A 15,463-nucleotide genomic window follows, 5' to 3' on the forward strand; every position below is an offset into this window, starting at 1 on the left:
ACTAAATTGAGGTATAGCGGCTTGTTCGACTACAAAAGAAACATGCCATAATTTAAACACGGAATTTAATATCGCGGTAACATTGTGACATAACATGCTATTCTATTTAACATCGCACGTATTATTTGTATCAGACATATAGCTTCCGCCGACTGCGGAGCGCTTGACATAGTGATATATGATAACGTTCGACGGATATTCTTACAGATTCAGATTTTTTATCCGACTAAAGAAGGCTTTATAATACCCTCCTTGATATAATGATCTATAAATTGGATACTCGAATAATATTTCAAACGCTGTTTCAATCGTTTATTAAAAATACTTCGGTCTCCGTAAATCGAGCCAAGTTTTTATAAAGAACATTTATAAAAAAAAATATGATTCAATAAATTAAAATACATTTATAACGTAAGTTTTTCAAATGTTATAGTTACGTCATAAATATTTTAAACTAAAAAATAATAGAAACTATTATTAAGAACGGCTTTGTAGGGACACTAACAGGCATTCAATTTTAATTAATATTAACGCATCATAATAATATAAAGTTAACGCAGAATTATAATATGAAGTTACTAAAGCAATTTCCTGGGCACAGGTCCCAATTCAATAGAAGTGATATCGCTTTTCATATGCAAACTATTATAACTTTTAGGATCGCATAGTTTTAGGACATGCAAATTCTATTTAGTTAAGGCCAGATTCGTAATAGTTGTAAAACTATCATAACAAATTGAATAAAGTACAAACAATAAATATTTGGTTGTATGAAAGATTAAAGTACCATCGATTTTTAATTGTCATTACCAAATAAAACTAGAATTCAGTATATGAAAATCTTCCAGCTTTTTATTAAGTTTAATTAACGGCTAAATGATTTGAAATATTTATCGATAATTTCTTTGCTCAATAAAATTAATCTTTATCAAACAGCAATAAATGTGATTAGTTTAATGTTAATTTCACGATTTTAATCTTCGCAAGGAAAACAAGCCTAAAATATTTTTATACCCAGCTATCGTAGGTAGGTATAAGTAATTTATTTAACGCTTTCCAATCTAACAAAAACGCTCACGCTATTAAGAGACCGGTACATCATTTATACTCCAATGAATCACAAAAGCATGCGAAAATGTATATCATTTATTGGGTTCATAAATTTTCAATATGCTAACCTTGCTAAAACATCCTATCAAAATACGCAGAACGTGGTTCTCGTATTCTGTTCGTACTCGTATTTCTTCATTTATACCAAGGCGGCTCAAATATCCCGGCATTAATCCTATAGCAAAACTTAATTACTGAAAACAACGTTTGAAATATTATAACTCTTATTTATATGTTGTTACAGTTACTTTAGTCTTCGAACATTAACAGATAAAACACTACTATTGAAACTAAATCTTTATACAAACGATTCACGTACAATATTTTGAGGACTAGATGTTACAAACATTTAAAAAAAAATCAAAAATATGATTCTTTGAAATATTTAATAGTGTTATATAATAATAACATGACATCGTTTGTCACAGTGTTGTTAGTTTATATTTAAAGTGTGTGGAAAAGTGCGAAGCGCTTGTGTAATTGAATAATTATTAATGATTTTTCAGTTAGGTGATACATGTAACTTTTAGTTAGGGTTTTGTACAAGCTCCGAGACGACCAAATCTTTTTTTTAAGATAGCAGACGTAACCTTACCCTCATTTCGGACGTCGATGTGACATAGTAAGAAATATAAGGTGGGTACTTCTTACAGCGTGAACTTGGTATGGTCAAGTTGGAATTACTGGTGGTATGTTATTTGAAGTTGGAATGCCACTTCTTCTCATTTATTAGAATTCAATTCAAATATTGAAAATGATTAGTCTTTCATATATAGCTGCTTGCATTTACATCCTCGAAATTGTAAGCGTCGATAGGTATTTATACAGAAATTAAAATATTAATATTTCGAATAAAAAACAAGCCACATGTTAACCAAAACACACACTACTTTACAACCAAAATGTTTTAAAATATAGAAGTGACATCCATCATAAAGAAGAACCAGTATGAAATTCAGCAATAACTTCAAACTAATTTCAAGGTGGTTATGATCTCTGGTCTCCTATAAAATTTTATCCGAACACGCGTATCAATGAATTATTGCGTGCGTATTCTTAAATATATATTATTTTAATATAATTCATCAAACAAAGTGCTTTATTTATTTTAGTCTACCCTAACTGCTGCTATCTACTAATTGATTGATTGATTCGCATTGACGTCCAAGACCTGTTTTTATATTTTTATTTTTGAGTTCATACCTAGTATTTTTAAGCTCAATTTATCTCAGACTATAAAAATGAAGGCAATACATATAAATAAAATAAGTATATATACTGAAAAAAACCATAAACAACTTTTATTTTGGGAACGAATAACAACATCTATATACATTTTCAATAAATAAGTACTACACTCTTAGTTTTTTGAATAACTTGCTTGTGATTACTCTTTGAATATTTTATAATTCAACCAATTTATAAAATTGAGTGACAATATTATTCGTTTTAAGAAATAATATCAATATAAATCGAAATAAAAGGTGATTTTTTTTTTAATTTCATATGCAGCAAAAGTGTCACGACGGAAATTGTAGAGTCGTGAAATATCGCGCACAGCTGCAGTGGCTAATGAACTCGTTTCATGTTAGTAATATTCTTCATCGTTCCGAGAGAATTGTTAAATAATAAATTTTAACAAATATTTTTTTCAATATTTAACGTGTATTAATTATTCTTTTTTCGAAATTTTCATATTAATTTTCACCGTTATTTTCACAGGGAATAATTAAATATTACGTCAAAAAAGATAATTAAATATTATGATGATATTTTAATAATAAAGGAATTACACATAAATATATAGTTACATAGTGTATGAATCTTTCATGTGTGCGTTTGGCCATTTCCAAGAATAAGAGAAATAGCAAAAAATTGTTAAGAGACTTGATACCAATAACAATGAAAACTAAAACTGCATTGAAACATTTAAACAATCTCAATCGAATCATTTTAGAAAAAAATCCACTTACCTTATTTATTCATTACTATTGGCGCGTAACTTCTTGAATAATATTAAGAATTAATACTATGATTCCGTGACTACGATACCAAAATCTTTTAATATATTTTATTACTTTCATAAATATAATTTATACTTACAACTTACAAGTGTTATAGGTGTTTTAAAGTATTGGATGTATACCACGGCTATATATATTTTTTTTTTTATTAAGTCTATTGAAGTAGTTTAAATATTCATCGAAATCAGCTGCTAATCTGACTTGATAATTTTTCACTATTTTTTGTTCCCTCAGACTTGAAAAATTCAACCTCATATGCGATTGTAAATTCTCAAAAATTTTATTAATGTTTAATATAAAATAGTCTACGTTATACTCGGTTGTGTAAGGTGGTGAAAATTAAAAAATATATATTAATAGGTATAGGAAAGGAAATTCTTGCAAACATTTTGAATCGTCAATTAACAAGTTTGATATAAATTTAAGCTTACTCCCAAGTTTTATTTAGATTCTATCAACAATAACGAGCAAGAAACTCAGTATTTACTCACTTTACTTCTTTCCGACTATGAAATTATATATTTTCATTAAACCTGATTATATTAAAAAGCACAAATGATAAAGAATTTAATCCTTCTTATTAACAAAGGAGGTTACATATTGAAGTTTTACGAATACGTTGCGCAGCAAAACATTGTGTACATACGTAACGTAAGTAACAGCTGGTAATGTTCCGCCCCGAGACTGCTCATCTATTAGATACATGCATTTAAAGTTTAATTTTAAGGTTTTTTTGCAAGGCTATGATTTACGGCGAAATTTTCAGGATGTGTAGAGTCCAATTTTCGGACAGAGTCTAAATTTACAGGAGTTTTTTTATGACTGATAGGTAAAAGAGCTATGCAATTATGTTTTCAATACTAAAATATTTTTTTTACTAAACCTTCATAAATGAATATCATCCTTGATGGGTTAACAGCTGCGTAATACGCAGTCTTGGGTAAATCCCGGGTGACGCAAATAAAGATTTAAGTTCTATTTCATTTGTCAAAAAACTCGCAACAACCAAGTTGCGTATACCCATTGCTCACTGCCGTCTCAATGAATTATGAGAGTGCATCTGTGTTTGTATGCAAATTTTTGAACAATAATATATCTTACGCATATGATTAGTGCTTGCAATAGACTTTCGGCTGAAGACCGGAAATGAACTTTATTTTCTGTTAACATATTACGTACAAAAGAAGAGATTTTATTTGCTCTAGTAATAATATGATATAAATTAATACTTTCTAACAACTCTACAAAATGAGCCGAGATGGCCCAGTAGTTAGAACACGTGCATCTTAAACAATGATTGCGGGTTCAAACCCAGGCAAGCACCACTGAATTTTCATGTGTTAACTTGTGTTTGTAATCTACATCTTACATCTTGTGCTCGGCGGTGAGGAAAAACATTTGAGTGAACCTGCTTGTCTATAATTTCACCGAAATTCCGCCACATCTGAATCTACGAGTACCAACCCGCATTGGAGCAGCGGGGTGAAATAAACTTTCTCAAACGTTCTCTTCTAAGAAGAAAATGTCTTAGCCCAACAGTGGGAAATTTACAAGTTACTTTATTCAAACAACTGATAACAACCGAGGCTTTAGCGGCTGTGGTATATTTACAGGCTTGTTACTTCTACTTTACTTTGTATAAAGTACGACAAAGTGGCCAACGAGTGTGATTGTTGATTGTGTAGTTGTACGTAACCATGCACTCCACTTTTGGCTATTTCATCCGAAAGGTTTGTAAAAATCATAGCAACAGTGGAAAAACCTTTTGATCTCAGCTGGGGTTCGGACACAAAAGTTCTACCCTGAGAGATCAACAATAGGTTCGCAGAAAGATTAATCGTCCAAAGAAGCCCCTTAAGCTGGAAGAAACAATTTTTCATCTTTATCAAAACGTTGGATGGACATTAAGGTTTCCTATACTTTATATGCATTGCACGATGTATGTTTTTAATTGCTTAAATGTAAATGTATGAAACTTTTGATATAATAACTTATGACTTATTGTAATGATTACGTAGACAAATATACATCTTTCTTAGAATTATAATAGCCGGCCGCGGCTGATAAGGTATTAATTATACTTTATGACAATTAAGCTAAAGTTACCCTGAATTATTTTCCATTCTTAAAATATATAAATGGTTACTGTAACTTATTTATAAACGCTATCTGTGCTTTTTTATACACATTTTAAAAACCTATCTCGAATATATTTTCATACGTAGTTATCTGTTATGGTTTTGTCAGCGTTCAAAATATCCTGTGTCGACAATTGTCTCTGCGACTATTAATTTTAGTCATCAATAGGAATATTAGTTTACCTTATTTTAATATTGGTATGATTTTAATAATATTTACAAATATTAAATTTCATTCAAACATTGTAACCAGTAACCAAGTTCTTATGTATGTTTATAATTACATTCGAAACTTTGTTAATAAAGTTGTAAGCTGTACCAACTAGCAAACAACAGCTGGTTACGAAGAACTTTTGAGATAACTTTATAAAAGCATGGTATATTATGAATTTAGTCAATGCTAATTTAGTGTTCATCCTTATAAACAATTTAATGACAATAATAACGATTTTAGAATGAAAAGGCAAATCCACATACATTTGGACGTACAATATTTTAATTATATTTAAAGACGTAGACGTCAGCCTTCAGTTTATTTGATAAATCGAACTCACTTACTATGTATGATGTCCATTCATTAATATTTTAGTGGTATAAAGTTTAATGCTGGTCATTGAACTTACTCGTATGATACTGCCGTAAAGTTAGATATTAAGAATTCTATATTAGGCATGACTATGCCTATAATTTTATTCAAAGCCATGTTTGTATAATACATATTTATTAATAAAACTTTTTTTATTATTGAATGGCAATTGGAATCATTGAATGTTGTTTCAAAGAAAACAATACTTTTATTACATAAACAATCATTCTTATTTTTGTTAGAAATCTAAACGATCACTAATTGATCTAACCGCATTAAAACTTAAAAACGTTAAGTTACAATTAACATTAGCTTCAAGTCGAGTCAAAGTCAAGTCAAAGTCAAAAATTTTGAAAAAGTTTTGCGAAGTTCTAATTTTAAAAGTCATATTACTTTCCCCCAATTTTCAACTTCATCCGACCATGCTATTCGCCATGTCATTATTTCGTGTACACCAAGGAGTTTGGTTTTTTTTTTTAAATTAGCAAACGTGCGGTAAAATCATTTTCAAAGAGTCGCACAGTGATGGTTGCAACAAAAAGACATCGGAGATAACACTTCTACACTAGTTTGAAATTCGAAATCCCGCACGTTTATTTCTTTCGGTTTGAAATCGATGGGATACGTAAAATACGACACAAACATTACGTCACTCTTTACAAAAAACTGGGATTTTTTCCTGCAAGATTATAAGTTTTTCGAATTATAGTAATCTAATAGAAGTTCCAAGCTTGGTTACAGAAGTCAATATTATTAACATATAAACCGCTTGGTTATGCGGTAAATGACGGGCAAAAATAATTTTATAACAATTATTTAAAAATACAATTACATTTATTTGCTTATTAAGTTGTGCTAAAAAATGACATTTGCTTTAATATTTATTAACAGTGATTGTCATATTTACAAATAACATCGGAAATATTACAGATTTTTTTTAAATAATCCATCCCACCCATCTTGATTTTCAATTAGAAGAAACAAGAATAAAATAACTTATAAAATGGATTCAGCGACAGTCATTAAATAACAATAGGAGCAATTAGTGATTGAAATATATTTTTTACAGCCAATTTTCATTTCGTATGTTCTTTCGATGTTCTCCGGGTAATAAAGGCAAAAGAAGCGCACCAATATACGTAAATAGATACAGACATACATAAATATATGTGTGAATAAAAATCAAACAAACAAAAATATAAATAAAGAGGTATTGTGACGTATACCGTAGTTCCCATTAACGAATTTACAATTAAAAAGTGTAAATAATATGATGAGCTATAAAAGAATTAAGTTATTTATAAAACGTAATAGATGGACTCATGAATACAATAAAATCATTTGCCTTAAAATACTTTTTGCCTTAAAATAGTCATATATGCAATTAAATTAAAATTATACTTACATAAATGAAATCCTTTTCGTAAAATGTCTTAAGAATACGTACCTCGGATGTGTCATAACTTTTCCAGTACGCACAGCATACGTCAAAACATTTTCAATATATTTCAGGTAAGCTGGCAAGAGGAAAGACTAAGAATATTTCGCTACTTTCAGGATATATTCGCTTTCAAAGTTTGAGATTTTTCTTGAGATAAGGTTGGTGACACATCGGTATGTGATCAAAGTTCGGCACTGTTCGGCTATCCCCTCACGTTTAATTCAATTTGGAATTCTGCCAGTTTTCGGATTCGCTGGCATCGTGTTCTTTAAATAATAGAATAGACATGTAACATAAAAGTATTTGTACATTTAATATTTTATTACATAAGAAATACCGATTGTTTTGTACAATCAACATTAATAGTTAAATTAGTTTAGCGCTTAAAGCGCTCTTATTTCAAGAATATATTTGTACGAGTATAATTCAGTTATTCAATTTAGTTGGAACAAATATCACCATATACTCACGAATATGAACTGAACCCGCGATTTTACCCATGTATAATTCAATTTGTGAAGATCATTCAAAGTCTACCGAAAAGTCCTATAAAATAGTGTTTATATTTTTGTATTCACAAAGTACGGCAACACCATTGTTAATATATATATTACTAATCTTTATAATTTATGATTTTTTTTAAGTGCTAAGTATGAATGATAATACTTATCATGAATTAGTATATACTTAGTATGAATGATAAGTATTATCATTCATACTTAACCCTATTGAAATATAAATTTAAAAAAGCCTATGTTCATGGGTTTAAGCTTGCTCTATACTCAATTTCATCTAAATCAATAAGTAATTTTGAAAGTTTAGTTTCCAAATGTATGTGTCACAGACACAGACAGACAGACAAAATTACTTTAAAATTTCTAATATTAGTATAAATTCTACTGTCTTTATAGCTACAAAAAACGCATACTTTTCCAACTAAATCTGTCTCATCTCACTACCTTTAGAAGTTTCATTTTTATGTGTTTTATAAAAGTAACATCTTGCAATGTAAAATTCATACTTTTCTATGACTGTTGAAGGCAAAGCACTCAAATGCAGGTAAATGCGGAAATACCCTTGAGAGCGAGGAAAGAAATCTCGACGTAAGAAATCCATACTTCCATACTAATATTATAAATGCGAAAGTAACTCTGTCTGTCTGTATGTCTGTCTCGCTTTCACGCCAAAACTACTGGACCGATTTCAATGAAATTTAGTACACAAATAGTCTAGAGCCTGAGAAAGGACATGGCTACTTTTTATTTGGAAAAAGTGCTGTAAAGGGTTGAAAAGGGGGATGAAAGGTTGTAAGTTGTTAAAAGTATTATTTTTAGAACTAGAGGCATAAAACTACTTTACTGAAACTTATCATGTTAAAAAAAAAAGCAATTCTGAAAAAATAATGTTTGTTCCTTTGACCACAAGTCGTATTGAGAAGTTTAGAAGTAATATTTTGGCCAATCTCCCACACCTATCTTTTAGTGATAATCCCAATGTTTTGTATAATAATCTACTTAAATGAATTAGAAACAAGTTTAATGCAATATTCACTTCTAAAACAGTTAATACAAAAAAAAATTTAAATTCAATGACTAGGCTACTATTGGAATTCATAACAGTAGGCAACGAATGTACGAGCTTTATAATGAAAATACGTACAATCACAGTGCTACTTTTGCCAACTATGTAAGTAACTATTCAAAATTATTTAGAAAAGTGTGCTTTTTGGCAAAGTCTTTAACTATAAAAAATAGAATTAAGAATGCACATGACAAAATAAAAAATGACTTGGAAAATTATTAATTGTGAAACTGGTAGAGGTGGCAGTCGCAGCTCCGAATTGAACTTAAATTATAATAATAAAGTCATAAATAGTGAACGGGAAGTTGCTTCGGTTTTTGATAAATTTTTTGCTGACATACCAGTTTCTACAACTAAGTTACTTATATCTTCTCCAGCAGTTGCCGAATCATTGATAAAAAAAAATACGAGAATGCAAATCAAAATTTAATTTTACCCCTGTAAACACCAATGACATAATTTGTACATTTAAGTCATTAGACATTAAGAAAACTGCTGATCTATGGGGCATTTCTATAAAGGTGATTAATTCAATTATTGATGTGATTGCACCTTAGCTTGCAATAATATTCCATTATTGTGTTCAACGTGGTGTATTTCCTGACCTGATGAAACATAGTAAAGTCATTCCAATATTTAAATCTGGTAACTCTTCAGATCCTAACAACTATAGGCCAATCTCAATACAAAAAATCCTCAGTAAAATATTTGAAAAAAATATTCTAAATCAATTATTAGCATATTTCAATAAATACAATCTGCTTCATAGAAAACAATTTGGATTTACGAGGGGTCACTCGACTACCGACCCAGGTATCGAACTTATAAGAAATATCTATGAAGCCTGAGAGCCTGGTCGCAGGATGCCTTCGGGATTTTCTGCGACTTATCCAAAGCCTTTGATTGTGTTCAACATGAAACTCTGGTCAGGCAACTATATCACTATGGAATTAGAGAATGTGCACTCGACCTTCTGTCTTAACAATTTCTATTCCTCATATACATAAATGACTTGCCCTTTCTTGTTGGGAACAAACATAGTATAGTATTGTTTGCTGATGATACCTCTTTGGTTTTTAAAATTAATAGGAAACAGGTACAGTATGACGATGTAAACAATGCTATGTCTGATAAAGTACACTGGTTTAGCGTAAATAATCTTAGGCTGAATAATAAAAAAACTAAAATTGTAAAATTTAGCACACCAAACGTGCAAAATGTAAAACCCTATGGACTTATCAATGAGGAATCGATGGATCCCGTTGAAACAACTGAATTTCTTGGCCTTACTCTTGATGCCAAGTTACAGTGGCTCCCCCATATAAACGGATTGGCGGGACTGAGTTCTGCGGCATTTGCGGTCAAAAAAATTAGATTCTTTATCGAAGTTGATACGGCTCGCCTAGTTTATTTCAGTTACTTTCACAGTATAATGTCCTACGGTATTATGCCTTTGGGTAACGCAGCCGCTATCCATACTATATTTGTGCTGCAGAAGAGGGCTATTCGCGCTATCTATAACCTAGGAGCCAAGGAATCATTAAGGTATAAATTTTAAGAAATTAAGATATTAACTGTTGCTTCTCAATATATATTCTGTAATGTTTTGTATGTATGGACAAATATGAATGTTTTTATGAGAAAATGTGATTCTCATAACATTGGTACAAGGAACAAACACAATCTTGTTACTCCTGTTACTCGACTGCATAGAGTCAGTAACTCTTTTGTGGGGCAATGTATACGCTTCTACAACAGGATCCCAGAAAGCGGTCAAAATGCTTCTGTTGCCAAATTTAAAAAAAATGTTAAGGAGCGCTTGTGTGCGAAAGGTTACTATACAATTAGTGAGTTTATGTTTGATAGCACACCTTGTGAATGAAACGATCGCCTCCTGGCTGTTTCTATTCATATAAAATGTTATATTATGTATTTAATTATCTAGACAAAAAAAAAAGTCCCGCTGAGTTTCTTTTGCCGGTTCTTCTCAGGTCAGGTTGTTCCTTTTTCCGAACCAGTGGTAGTGTTTAATTTGACCATCAATAAGTAAGTGTAATGGCTTCTATGTTGAATAAAGGAATTTGAGTTTGAGTTTGAGCTTAAACTTACACTTATAAACTAACATATCATGACACCCACTAAGAAGCGAATTTTGAAAATTCTACCCCTAAAGGGTGAAATAGGGGTTGAACGTTTGTATGGAAATCCGTATTTTTTAAGTTCGAAATATGACACTTTATTTTTGGGATGCTGATTAAAAAGGAGTAGATACTTATTTAATTGTTTCTGCATATTCTACCACTAAGGGGGTGAAATAAGGGTTGAAAGTTTTTATGGGTGTCAAACATTTATAAGTTAAAAACATGAAACTTTATTTTTATGGTTAGTCTGGAAGTTCGTCATTTTGAAATTAGAAGCATGAAATTTAATTTTTGGGCTACTGATTAAAAATGAGTAGATACGTATTTAAGCGTTTCAAGATATTTTACGCCTAAGGCGAAAAATAGGCCTTGACATTTCGTATACAGGTTAGTCTGGAAGTCTGTCATTTTTTAAGTTAGTAGCATGAAATTTTATTTATGGGCTTCTGATTAAAAATGAGTATATACATATTTAAGTGTTTCTAGATATTCTACCACTTAGGGGTGTAATAGGGGTTGACATTTCGTATACAGGTTAGTCTGGAAGTCCGTCATTTTTGAAGTTAAAAACATGAAACTTTATTTTTGAGCTACTGATTAAAAATGAGAAGATACGTATTTAAGCGTTTCTGAATATTCTACCCTAAGGGCTGAACACAACTCACCAATGTTGTATGCAAAGAGGTCTTACATTAACATAATATTTTAAGTTAGTAGATATATTCATATTTTACGCGAGCGAAGCCGCGGGTAACAGCTAGTATGTCTATATTTATGAATAGAAAAATAATTTAACTGACTATTTAAAAGCATATCATGAGAGGTTTACATTCAGTAAAAGGAATAATGTCTTAATATGTTCATCTTGTTAGTTGTATTAAAGCGTATAAATGTCATAACTGGAACGAATTGCGATATAAATATTATGATGAATTCGTGCCTAAAGGCAATTGTTTTTTCTCATCTCTGAGTTTATTTCCGAACCGATCGTAGATGTTTGACAATCACTAGCAAGTGTAACGCTATATTGCATAAAGATTTTTAATTTCACTTTTGAACTTATTACACCACGCGCTCGACTGCGTTTTAGTGAATGTGGCAGAAGTTGATCCGACCAATGCATGATTAGTCACGCTGTTTTACCGCCAAGCACGATATGATTATTTTGATTACAATTATACACATAGCAAAGCACATGAAAAGCGCACTCAGAGGTGAACACGAGATTTTTTTTCACGACTCACGTGCTCTAACTACCGGTATTGGTAATAGAGCCTTAAATTAAATATTATTTATACATTTAACAAAAGAAAAACATTAAGCTGCGGTAGTTCTTTGGATTGTGTTTTGATGTTTCATTCATAAGCATTTATGTTTTCCTCAATAAGTATTTTATTCAAAACTCCTTACTGTTCGAAATTTTTGAAGTAATAATAATTATTATATATGTATATACATATATAAAGTGATAGCGGCAAGAAAAATATCTTTTTATAAATTTCACTTGTAACAAGATGCTTTTCAGATCGTTCCCTGATTCGAAGAAGCACTTCAGGGAGTATAAAGACTTTGATGTACAATTTAATTTCTTTTTTAAAACATTTCTAGTAAATCTTTAGTGTATACATATTTTAGTTGAAAGTTTTTTATTGTTAAAGAATACATATGGACACGAAACAGTGAATTCGATACAATAGCACACACGTCATTGCTTGTATACGAGTACATACCTATTGACAATCTCTCTTTGTTCTACTAACTTTCACGTCAACTGCCTGTGTATTGTAATTTATTATAAAATAGATAGCATTTTAGATAAACTTGTATTTATTGTAGCAATTGTAATATTTTTACCAAACAAAATTAAGCTTGGTATTTTAAGTTATATTTCAAAACTGGTGTGATGATTATTACATCCCAACTTCTAAATAGTTGAGCTCGACAAAAGCCGTTCTTAGGTAATCTGTACTGAGATAAACGAATATAGCTGTCTTTCCAGTCTATAGGTTTAATGGTTCCGGCAATGGATCATAGATACAAAGAAGCAATTCTAAGGTACAAATAACCTTAACCCTTTGATATGAGTATGATCAAAGTTTTCGTGTATTTATTACGTGCGCGGCGGATTCCGCGTGCACAGTGAGCCATCGCCCAGGGACGCACTCTAAAAGCGTAAAAAACTTAAAATAAATAAATTCCACCTTCAAATAATAAACCATCTGTAATTCTATTGATATTGTAAGAAGTACCTTATAAGTCTCGCTGTGTCAGGTCTATGGCCGAATTAAGGATAAGGGTACGTAACCACCGCTCGAAGACATTGGCGTTGTAAGTATCATTAACCATTCCTTACATCCTCAATGTGCCACCAACTTTGGGTACTAATATGTTATGTCTCTTGTACTTGTGTTGTTCTTATAAGCCATTAGTTCACAAATGATTAAAACCAGAACACAGCAATCCTGTGACGTCCTATTGTTTGGTAGTAGAATATTTAGTGCGTGGGTGGTTTTGTACAGTAACCCAAGCGGGTTACTGCTCAAAGCCTTACCATCAAGATCATTTTAAAATTGAAGAAAATCAATAAATAAATGTGGAATAATAATAATATATTTTTCTTATTTTTATAATAATTTATAGTATAGGTATCATTTACGGATATTAAATAAGGGAGACCGGCGGCGGTGTGGGGACATGATGGCATAGAGCGTCATGCCGTCTGCCGTCATGGCATATGAGTCAGTCCTTTTCCCAAGGAGCGCCAACAGATGTTTTACAGCAAATATTTACACAGTGATTTGTATTTTTTACAACATTAACAGCTGTTCCCACTGATGGACTAAGGCGTCCTCTCCTTTTGAGGAGAAGGTTTGGAGCATATTCGACCACGCTGCTCCAATCCGAGTCGGTAGATACACATGTGACAGCTTTTCGTTGTCGTTGACACATGCAGGTTTCCTCGCGATGTTTTCCTTCACCGCCGAACACGAAATGAATTATAAACACAAATTAAGCACATGAAAATTCAGTGGTTTTGTGCTTGGGTTTGAACCCGAAATCATCGGTTAAGATGCACGCATTCTAACCACTGGGCCATCTCGGCTCTTGTATTTGTGTGTCCCAAAATGTAACACGGGTAAAGTTTATCAATTTTTTTCTTTCTTTATAACTAATCAAATTGTTAAAAATGTTAGATAACGCAGTTGTTTGCTCGGTAAACTATATTATGATTGTTAGTAACAAGCAGCCTTGCATGTTTCGCTTTGTGAAGGAACAACAACCTAGGTTAATTGTATACACTCGCGGCAATTTGCTAAACTTTGTCCTTACCAAGATGAAACCACACCGATTAAAATCATTTGCATTTGGTATTATTACTATAAATATTTAAAGGGTGTGGGTATTTGTCTAATACTTGGTTTATTTAATTACATCAAACTAATAAATGTCGTATAAAAAAAAAAACAAATATAAGTAACTGTTAACTGTCTAAGACGTATTAACGATAATTGGTTATCTGGCTTCGTGCCCTTTTTCGTAAGTTTGTTCTTAACAGCCAGTAAATGTCTCTCAGCTTGGTTAAAGACTTTCCTTCAAAGGAGAATATTTTCGACCTTGTTTCAACACGCTGCTCCAAAGCGGGTTTGTCAATAAACTCGTGGTAGATTTTCATTTGACATGTGCAGGTTTCCTTACGATGCTTTTAATGAATAGATATTTTAAACGTAATTTAAGCACATGAAAATTATCCGACCTAGTTGTGAGTGAGTGTGAGAGTTATCCCTCTAAGGTTAAAATTACTATATTCTGACTACTGAGCTGTATCATATTTTGGCAATAGTATAAGCTAATTGATGTATTATATTTATTAGTTTTTTTTTTTTACAACGAGCAGGTAGCGTGGTCTTACTCACGTTAAATGTTCCTGCTCCACCCTCGTGTGCCGTAGAGTACTGTTAAATAGCTTATGAACTTCCATAAGAATCGGGCTATCGGCTTGGTATTACCAAAGAGTAGCACGTTCAGAACCAACAAAAATAATTTGAAATTTATTATAGCTAAAATAATAATATTATAAATTTGAAAGTAACTCTGTCTCTCTGTTATGGTTTCACGGCTATATCCGTGAACCGAAAACTAATACAATTTGTAATTTATAAATGCCATAAGCTACTTTTTATTCCCAACAAATAAGACCTAGAAAACGCGGGCGAAACCGCAGACGACAACTAGTAAGTAATAAACTAGTTTTTATAAACTTAAACTTACCTCACAATATAAAGTGGTGTGTTTGTCATTTACTGGTATACTACAAGGTTCCAGAAATTTCTTTATTTTCATTTTAAAATACTAGAAATGCTACTTCTAATATCATTTGAATGTAGAATGTAATAAATTACGAAATAACATATAAAATGAAATACACCAAGCGGTTGTTGCTG

This window comes from Vanessa tameamea, chromosome 7 (genome assembly GCF_037043105.1).
Source record: "Vanessa tameamea isolate UH-Manoa-2023 chromosome 7, ilVanTame1 primary haplotype, whole genome shotgun sequence".
NCBI lineage: Eukaryota > Metazoa > Arthropoda > Insecta > Lepidoptera > Nymphalidae > Vanessa > Vanessa tameamea.